Below are 9,810 nucleotides of genomic sequence, written 5' to 3' on the forward strand. Positions count from 1 at the left end.
CGGCCAGGCTCCCGGGCATCCTCCAACTTCCAGCCCCAGGCTCCCGTCAAACTTGGGAAGGCGCTGTGCCGAGCACATGACCTTTTGTTGATCTAGCAGGAGCTAGTATTTTTAGGCGAGTTAACATCCCAGGCCCTCCGTCAGGAGAACATCTTTCTGCCTGAGGAGAGACAGGGGGGAAGGAAAACACAAACCGAGGGGAAAAAGTGAAACTCTTGCCTCCAAGTTTTGGCCGTCGCTTCTCTCGCAGAGTGTCAGGAGCCGGGTCTGGGGATGACGAGCGGGCTGCGGGTGTGACGTAGATGTGCCCGACTCCCCCTGCCCGAAACAGGAGCCTTCCCTGCTTGGAATCGAGTTTTTGCTGTCACTGGTGGTGGCTTGTGACCTCCGAGAGTTCGGTCCTTGTTTCATACGGTCTGCTTCTCCCGAGATGTTTGGAAGCGTTTCCTCAGGCTCTCGTACGTCCGCGCGTTGATGGTCCCGCATCCCTCCCCTCCGGCTTCTTCTCGAGAGGTTATTAATAGCCCCTTGTGCGGCTGCAGTAAACAACCCAAACTTTCATTTCCAAGCAGTAAATGAAAGAATGCCAGGATGCGCGTTACTGAGGTTTTTCTCATCTTCGTGAAAGCTACCTCCTGTATAAACATTTGGTTGTATCTGACTATGCAATACAAGCTAGGTGCTAGACCAGCTGGTTAAAAATATGCTAAGTCAAGCTGTTCATCGTTCAAACCTACTGAATTTGATAGTAAAGGCATAGAAAAGAAGGCAAGATAAAAACATTTTAAGTGGGCTGAGGAACATGCATGCAAAGGAAGGACAGGAAAGAACACTTGAATTAAAAGATCGGAGAAAATTTGGAAATTTGGAAATGCGGAAAAGAACTGTTTTAACACTTTCAATCCTTGTTCTGAAACTAGACCGCTTCCTTACTAGAAAGTGAAATTGGCTGGGTTGCTCTACTCCAAGGTTGTCTTTAATGCAATTAATTTTCCAGACTTGGAATAGTTGGCATTTTCCTTCGATTTGTTAGCATTACAATAATAGGACAAAATTGGTTTTGTTCACGTGTGCTGCATTAACTTAGTTCAACTACCTGAGGAAACTGTTACTGTTTCTGATGTCAAATTTCATCTGGCATCAAGCTCATGTATTCGTCTTTTTCATGCAATCGATAGATTCACGTATTTCATGTGCCTCACTAAGTTTACACGTAGAAATTTATAAGCGAGCGATTTTGATTATTCTTTGAACTTCGTGATGCACACAATGCTTGTAAACTCTCTCAAGCAGAAAGAAGTCCTTTCATTTTCCTGCTGGGGGACTTTTTTTTTTTAGTTGAGGTCTCTCTGCGTTATAAATATAGATATTTATATAAATTTTATATATAAACAAGTCATCTGGGGCAACCATCATCCTTAGAATGAGCTTCTCTACTCCCTTCTTTTTTTTTTCTTTTTTTCTTTTTGCCCCAGGCATACGTTTCATTTTCAGAGATCCCAGCTTTGCTCTTGTAAACATTCTAGTTAAATAATCAATACGCTGCTCTCCTTTTGCCATGCAGATAATAGCAAGCAGCAGAAATGGGAAGCAATAAAAATGAACCTCAGGACGTGCAATCTTTTTGAAATTATTGTTTTTTTTAAACAATTTTCCCTCTGCAGTTGAAATTGGGGGATAGAGACCGGTGTTTTTGTTAATCATTACCGTTTGTTTACATTGTGTGTGTTTGACTACAGTCACACACACACACACAGACCCAGGCACTGTCCATGTCATACGAGTGTGTTTGTCAGGGAACGGCCACGAGGACACGCTTCCTCCTGCACAGGGATCTCAGACCCACCAACGCCTGCAGAGTTCTGTGTGTGTGCGCAGATCATGGCTTTCTAGATGTTTGTGGCAGGTTCTTCCCTTGGATTCTCAGTCAGCACAGTTCTTGGAGCACATTTCTGCAGTCTCTTGGCGTCCAGCTTGTCGTAGCAGCGTGTCCCACTTCAGTTCTGTTACTATGACCCGTCTCCCACTGCTCGGTTTTAGACTCGAGCAGCAACTGACAAGGAGGGAAAGGTTTGTCAGGCAGAGTTGTTTGCAGCTCAGATCTCCGAGCACCCGTGTGTCTCTCAGGAGGTCGCTCCTCGTTCCCCGTTGTCTTTCCCGTGAGCTTTCTGTGTGCCTCAGTGAACTGCAAACACTTGAGAAACTTTCAGTCACCCCAGCTGAGGAGAGCTGAATTCAGGGGGCTTCTCTGCTGTGTCTGTGGCCATCAGCAGGGGGAATTTACGGCACGCACTTGGAATGAAAATGATCCTCGGTATCAGACAAATAAACACTCATTAATTCATTCAGCACCACTGGTAAATTGCAGTAGGTTTTGTGAATTAACATGTATAATTAATTACCGTGTCAAAATTGTGAGGATTTTCGTCCTTCCCTGAGAAGTTCCTTGCACGTCTTTATTTCTGTTTGTGGTTGTTCAGCTGCCTGATTGAGAGGAGCATCAGAATGCGTACGGTGAGGGGGATGATGTTTGCAGCAACATTGTGGGGAGATATTATAGCTGGGATGCACTCCGTGTGTTTCACAGGGAAGGGGGAACTTCTGGGATGTGCTGTGTGAGCGCCTGTGGCACCCTGCATTGGCTCTAAAGGTCTTGAAAAGAATAAGTCTTTTGTTGTTTGATTTTTCTCTCTCTTTTTTTTTTCTTTTTTTTCCTTTTTTTTTAAGTTGGGTCATTATACTTAAGTATAACAAGTCTGGCCACAATAGAAAGAAAGTTTACTTCACTGAGGACAAGGTAGAGACAATGCAGCCGGAACCATCGCAGACAGCTGGGAAATTTACAGAATGATGAAAACTCAGAAATGCCCAACGTAAAGTTGTAATGTCTTAATAAAATCTGATTAATGAAAAATAGATAAAGTGACTGCTTAACAATATCCCTAGTGTACGGAATGTTCTTAAACCCAAATTAATGACTGCATATTTACATTTCTCTGTAGGCTGGGAGAGAGGCTATGCTAGGCACCCAGACAGAGTGACATCCTTTCTCTTCTTCATTATTTCCTTCACTTTTTTCCCTCTTTATTCTCAGCGTGCCAGTGGAAGGTGAAGTGGCATGCAGTGCTTGCGGAAGAAGGACGGGTGGGTTGGAGCCTCAGCAGGGGGAAAAGGCAGAGCTGGAAAAGACAAAAGGCGTGGATGGGAGCAGTGGGGATGGGGACAGTGGAACAAGTTCAACGTTGGCAGTCGCCGGTGGCGTGCTCTCGGAGCGTTCCCCGTTCCACTGAATAGCTTGGAGAAGGGAAAGGCTCAGGGATGTAAAGCAAGCCTCTGCTGGGAGGAAAAAAATATACTTAGCTGCTTTACTGCTGCACTGCACGAGTCATTTCAGACTCCCACTGAATTTATTTTGGGGTTGTACCAACACTGTCAAATGGAGAAGTCATTTTCTTAAAAGGAAACTTTGCGTATTCCTAAGTGCTTTTCTTAGCTAAAGTTACCCTAAAAGCTTTATTCTGCTGCATTTGCTGAGAATTTTGAAGAAAGAATAACACCTTTCCGTTACTCGGCTTGCTCAGAACGCTGTCCCGCTCTCCCAAAATCTACCTGTAGAAGTAGATTCTTTCATTTCAAAGATTACTATCGAGCTGAATGTCTTTTAACCTCATTGAGACATTTTGGGAAAAGGACTTGATTGCTTAAGTTCATGGTTCTAGGGATGTGGGATTTGAAGAATAGATAGAGTGCCAATGTAAAGTTGCAGATACTGGTTTTTCGCAGTGACAAAAATGAACAGTTTTATTTCCCTGAGATAATTCTGAAGGAATTAATGCGTTTGCAGACTATTCATTAACGTCCTGCATGCACTAATTTAATTTGTTGTGCTTATGCTTGGCTAGGAAGAAGTTGACTGTTACAGATTACAGATTTTAATGAACATCTCAATAATTTACCAGTTGCTGAAATTGTGAACTAATCTTGGAAGGCAAAAGCCCAAATGAGAGAGCTGATGAGTGACACACCAGCCTGCACAATTCGACTGTTGTATTCATTGCATTTGAATCAAATTGGGAGTTTGGCATTACTAATTCTGGGTGGCTGGCTCATCATATGCATTCAAGGAGTTAATTAAAACACACACAAACACATACACAGTCTCCCACCAAGCATCTTGCGGTGTTTATGTGCGTAGTGTGTTTGATTGGTACCTTTACATGGGCGAGGAATTGTTTTTCCTTCTCTTTCTGTCCAGAGATCTTAAATATATAACTAGTTTACAAAATATTTACTGCCTCTCGGGGAGCTTTAACAAGCATTTATGGCTTTATCATTTAGGAGGCACAGAGTATCTGGTTGAGTTACTTAAATGTGACGCTGCCTGGTAGGATAGGAATATGTGTCTGTGCAGTGTGATATATCTGTAGGTGTATAAAATACACTTCAAACAGTATTTATACGGGAAAAAGAGTGTCTCCTCCCAAGGTACAGTTACAGTTTCTTTGCATGCTGTTCATACTGGACTTGAAATATAGGGTAACTTTATGTTTGTGTGAGATACCTGTGCCTTCACAACTGTTGCAGAAGTCAGTCTGACATCCTCTTGACTTTCTGTTTTATTTTATTTTGTTAATTTCTTGCTCGGGCCTGGTTATAGCATAATTAACTCAGGAGTGGAAGGGGAAAAATGTTGTCGTGCTTTCCCAGACTGGAAATATTCAATGCCTGTGAATTCTGCTACTGTAGTCAAGAGAAAAGAAGTGCTCACAGCAGTTAATCAATAGCTGTAGTGCCTCTCCGATGATGGCAAGGAGTTTGTTGTTTAACAAGCAGCATCCTTAAAAGCAAAGAGTATTTCCCTCTTAGAGTTTCTATGGATTTTTATCAGTTATGGAAAACTTGTGAAGTCTCCTTTCTACAAAAGGTAAAATTATGTTGTACACGAGTATGTTAAAACCCACAAGGCTGCAAAGTGAGCAAATCTCGTCACATTACTGAATTACCCAAACCAGAACTTCTGGAACTTTGGGCTGTTTTTCTCTGGAGCTTTGGGTGGCTCTGGCCAGCGGGCGAGGGCCGGCAGTCGCGGGGATTCACCGGCGGCGTTTGTCCCGTTCCCACCTCCTCCCACGGCCCCGTTGTCAAAACACCAGCACCACCACCAAGTGCTCGCCCACGCCCCGAGCCGAGGGTGATGGTGTTGCCTCAGCTCTCCCACACCCTCCGCAGGGGCTGCCTTGCTCCAGTGGCCTTGGCCAGGCTGGTCCCAGGGGTGCCGTGGTGAGCCCAAGGCGCCGTAGCCTGCACTGGAGACGCCGCTCATCACCCCCACGCCCAGCCCTGGTCACCCCTTCCGTGCCAGCTGGGAAGGCAGGAGTCCCCAAAAGCTCTTCCTGAGCCCACGTGTCCTTGGGCCAGCGTGGAGTTCTGTGCTCGGTAGTTGTTGGGAGACAGCAAATTCAGACGAGGTTCTGGAAGAGTTTTGGCAAGCCAGCACTGTTCGCAGGGGCCATGGGACTTGAAAAGAATGTGAGAAGTGGATGGAAATTGTGAGGTGTACAGGAGTAATTCAGAGAAGCTGCCTGGTTTTTTTTAGTATAGGTGCGAAATTTAATTATTCAATTGTTTTAAACAGATTAAGGAAGAAACGTTGAATTCTGTTTGCTAGAATTATCAGATGTTGATATTAAGTTCAGGTGCTTCCCATGGTATTGGAGGAGCTGTTTGTTTTGAAAGAAATTGGCAAACATTTTCCAATGTCCTGGTTTTGATCTGGCTTGGCACTTCTCTTGAATTTGTCCTTTTGTCACCTCGTTTGAAGAAAAAAAAAATTGCCACATGATGATATTATTTTTGACTTGTGGGACTCAGAGGTAAAATGAAAATGAGGAAAAGCTTGTGGCTCGCTTTGGAAGTTTGAAATTATATTGACTTTGTTTCCCTTAAAAGTACTGTGGGATTAATCAGGTAGCATTTCTCAATTTTCAAACTGTATTTATATTTTGCTGTTTTTAAAATTTATGTTTAGTATTTTAAATTTCTGTTTAGTATTCCAGATTTCCTTTTCATAGTTCAGATTTTTAAAGACCAAATATTGAAATTCATTTTGGCATATGCTTTTTGAGATCTATAATAATTTTATTTTGTTATGCCATGCAGTTCTGGTTTTGTCTCTTCTCAAGTTCATATAGACTGTCTTCAGTTTTTTGGGCTGTGTTTTTTTTTCCTGGGATGTGGGTGTCTGACTGCTATTAGACCTAAACATACCACAAAATGTTGCCTTAGTGCTAATTTTCTTCGTGATTTTATTATAGTTTTATCATTACTCATTTGTTTCTGTCATAACATAATTTTGTTACATTTGGGGGCAAAAATATAAGCAGAGTGAATTGATACTTAATCTTCTTGTGTGAATACTCAAAGTTCTTTTTAGTGGTGAGGAACTTGTGGGAGAGATACGTGCTGGTTTTATAATTAAGAGCATTGTCTACATCTAGTGTTCTTCATGGAGCTTTGTAGCTCTAGAGGAAAAAGCCCTAGGAATGTAGTTCATGTAAAGCAAAACCCATACAGTTTGTCATCCTCTTGGTTTCTTTGGTGCTGGGCTTAATTGTTTTAGGAATTTGGGAATGGAAACACTGACCCAAGTTCCATTGATTCATCTCAGAGGTTGGGCATGGCCAAAGTTAACATATCTGACAGCGAGCTGGACTTACTCACTGTTGCCAGAAACGAAGACCAAAATGAATGAAAGTATTAATGGTTCTAAACAATTTTTAATGCTTTTATTGCATTTTTTCACCATAGTTACATGGAAATATTTCACCTGATACTTTTTGCTGTTTTAACCAGCGAGTCTCCCGGAATGTCGGGGGCGTGCGCGCCCATCCGCGCAGATTCGTGTTTGCCCTCCGTGGTTTGGGGAGTCTGCTGGGGGCGTGAAGGGACTACACTGCAGCAGAGTGGGATGAAGTAAAACTCATCACCGTCTGAAAGACCCAAGTGCATCTCTGCACGCCATTTTTATACATTTGGAAGTATTCCTTGATTTAAGAGACAGAATGCATAATGAAGGGCAGGGAACATGTGGTGTCCTCTGACCTTTAGGGGTGGCCTGCCTGGGTTAGGACTAAAGCCCTTGAGCAGGGCTTTGTGCTGGGAGGGAGCTGTGGTTCTGAGCGCTGTGTCAGGCTGCAGAGAGGTCTTCTGCTTCCAGATAAATTCCCTTAGCGTCCTCATTGCATTCACTTTGTGAAACAAGACTGAAAACATCTTCTCCCAAGAATTAGTGAGGTTTCAGTTCATCGGGTTTTATCCCTAAAATTTGATACCACGGCCTCACCAGGGCAGAGGCTTTTTTGGATAGACATGAGATGTGTGGGAAGGTGATGGTTGGAAAGGGCGGAGGGAAGGATGTTCTTACCCGTTTTGCATGTCTATTAACAAACTGGGTCATTTTGCTGTGTTGTATTTACATGACTTGTTCCTGGGATGGTGTGAAATGTGAATCACCAAAACATGATGATTATTTAAAAAAAAAAATAGGCTAAATGAAACATAACTGAAATAGAACTGAAAGGCTAAATGAAATCAACTGAAAACAGAACATGCAACATTATTCTTTTGGTACAGTTTCCTTCAGCAGTTGCTGAGTAAAGCCAAATAGTTCTTTTTTTCCATGTCTGTTAAAAATATCTAGGCTTTTGAATTTGAATATAACGGGGACACGGAAAATACATTTCTCTCTTCAGGTTCAGGCTTTGATTTGTTTTTTGCTCCTGGGTTTTGGACACTGAAGTAGAAATTTATGGTGTGTTTTAAAGAAGGCTACTGGTTCTCATCTTTGTCAAAACCCCATGAACATCGGGCTGATTCTGGTTTTACAACTGAGATTAGAATTTGGCAGAATTTCTCAGTGGAAGGCTCTCCTCCTTTGCTTATGTTTTGTAAGTTCTGCTCACTTTTTCTGTTCTTGCCTAAAGTCTGAAATGAATCGTGTGACTCGGGAATGCACATTAGGCGTTTGCATGAAATGCCAGGCAAATTATAGGGAAAATGCTGTGCCCCTCTGCAGTGTGCCATGCATCTCTTTTACAGATAATCTTCATGTGTATTAGTGTCATTGATTTAGTGTGTTTTTGTAGAGTGCAAGCATCCTGAATCAGGACCCCATTATGCTTGTCACTGTACAAACACAAAAAAAGAAGGTTTCTTTCCATTCCACAGAGCAGCCTTTGTGCTTAGAGCTTAGAGTAATATAAATGTGTCTTTGTATGGGGAAAATTCAGAAACAGGGAGTAGGTAAGAGATCCCTAGCATGGTTCATGAATGAGATTTCAGTCCTGAAGCCATGCTTAACAATTTATAAATTGAGCAATATATGTGTATGGGTATTCTCTTTCTGCTGGTTTTTTTTTTCCAGACGCACGTATGGAGAAGTTGCTTTAGTGTTAGAAGTACTGATATTATTAATAATAGATTCATTCTTCCTGTAAAGTCTTTTGATTAGGAATTCAGAGCATTTGGTAAGCATTGATATACAAATCATGAAGATTTCTGTGCTTTTTAGATTGAGAAGTGAGATTAGCCTCAACCTATAGATGAGTAAACGGAGGAATTCTGTCACAAAATCTTTTGCATGTGAGTTTAAAAAGTAGCGATGCTGACTGGTAGTTCTGTTTTTTAACCTCGAGACACCCTCCTTTTCCCTTCTTGAGAGCCTAAGAACTGCAAATTACAGACTTCTCTCTGTCCAATTATAATTTCTAAAGGTCTCATTCTAGCAAGATGAACTATAGTATTCAAATCGCTTAAGTATGTAAAATAGGGACTGTGGAGTATAATTAATAAAATAAATTAAAGGAATGTTTGCAGCCACAGTTGTATCGTGGAGGGCTGGGAGGGAACACTGTTTGTAGACCCTCCAGTTATCTGAGTTGCTTCTAAACCAGCTCCTTACCTTGAGGTAGGTTTGGATAGCTGGGGTCGGGCAGCAGTGCCTGCTGTGCTTAAGCAGTAATTTGGGAAGCTGTGTGTGCTGCAAAGTGGTAAACTTTGGTCCTGGGGAACAGTTAACATCTTCAGCCGTGTGTCATGGGTTTTATAGCCTAAGGACCAGGCATGAGGTGAGCAGGGAAAAATTGTTCACGTGGAGAGTATTGATGTGGGGAACAGACCCCTCTGGAAGTGGCAATGTAGGCAGCCACAGTGAGCAGGCCACCCTAAAAGCAAAAAACTCTGCTGCAGAACACAAAATGCACCATGATTCTTCCCCAAACGTTTGACATCCGCTTTTTAAATGAGATCTGAAATGAAGAAAGTGATGCAGGGTTATTAAAAGGGAGGAATTATTTTCTTATTCACGTTAAAAGTTCTTCTGATCTGTTTTAGTGGGTTTTTTCCCTTGTTTCCAAGTGCACACTCTGTAAGAGCAGAGCTGAAGTGCTGAGGTCTGCAGGTAGCTTTACATCTAGGCTGTGTGCTGCATCCTTTCCTACACACTGTTGAGAAAATGGGTATAAACTGAGGTAGTCCTGGGTGGATTCGATCTCTGCTGCCTTTGAATATCATGACTAAGCTGTTAAGTTATTCTCTTTGATGAGCTTTTTAAGAGTGACATTACTTTCAAGATAATGGATTATGATCAGGCCAGTTCCATGGTGCTTCAGTCGTAGTTTTTCAGCAGTGTGTTCACAAAGCCCTGTTTTGTGATAGGGCCAGTCCAGGCATCCTTTAAAATAGTGCCCATTCATTCTGAGTGTTTGGGCTCAGTAGCACTGGAGTTCAGTGTCAGGTCCTAAAAATGCAGGC

At 42.4% G+C, this 9,810-nt stretch overlaps 1 protein-coding gene across 2 annotated transcripts in view; it reads left to right on the forward strand.

Moving 5' to 3' along the window:
• The window catches only part of SOX5 (SRY-box transcription factor 5), a 274,532-nt gene that overhangs the window by 927 nt on the left and 263,795 nt on the right, over positions 1 to 9,810 (forward strand). The gene's annotated exons all lie outside the window — the stretch shown is intronic.

Source organism: Geospiza fortis, unplaced genomic scaffold (assembly GCF_000277835.1).
Source record: "Geospiza fortis unplaced genomic scaffold, GeoFor_1.0 scaffold292, whole genome shotgun sequence".
Classification (NCBI taxonomy): Eukaryota; Metazoa; Chordata; class Aves; order Passeriformes; family Thraupidae; genus Geospiza; species Geospiza fortis.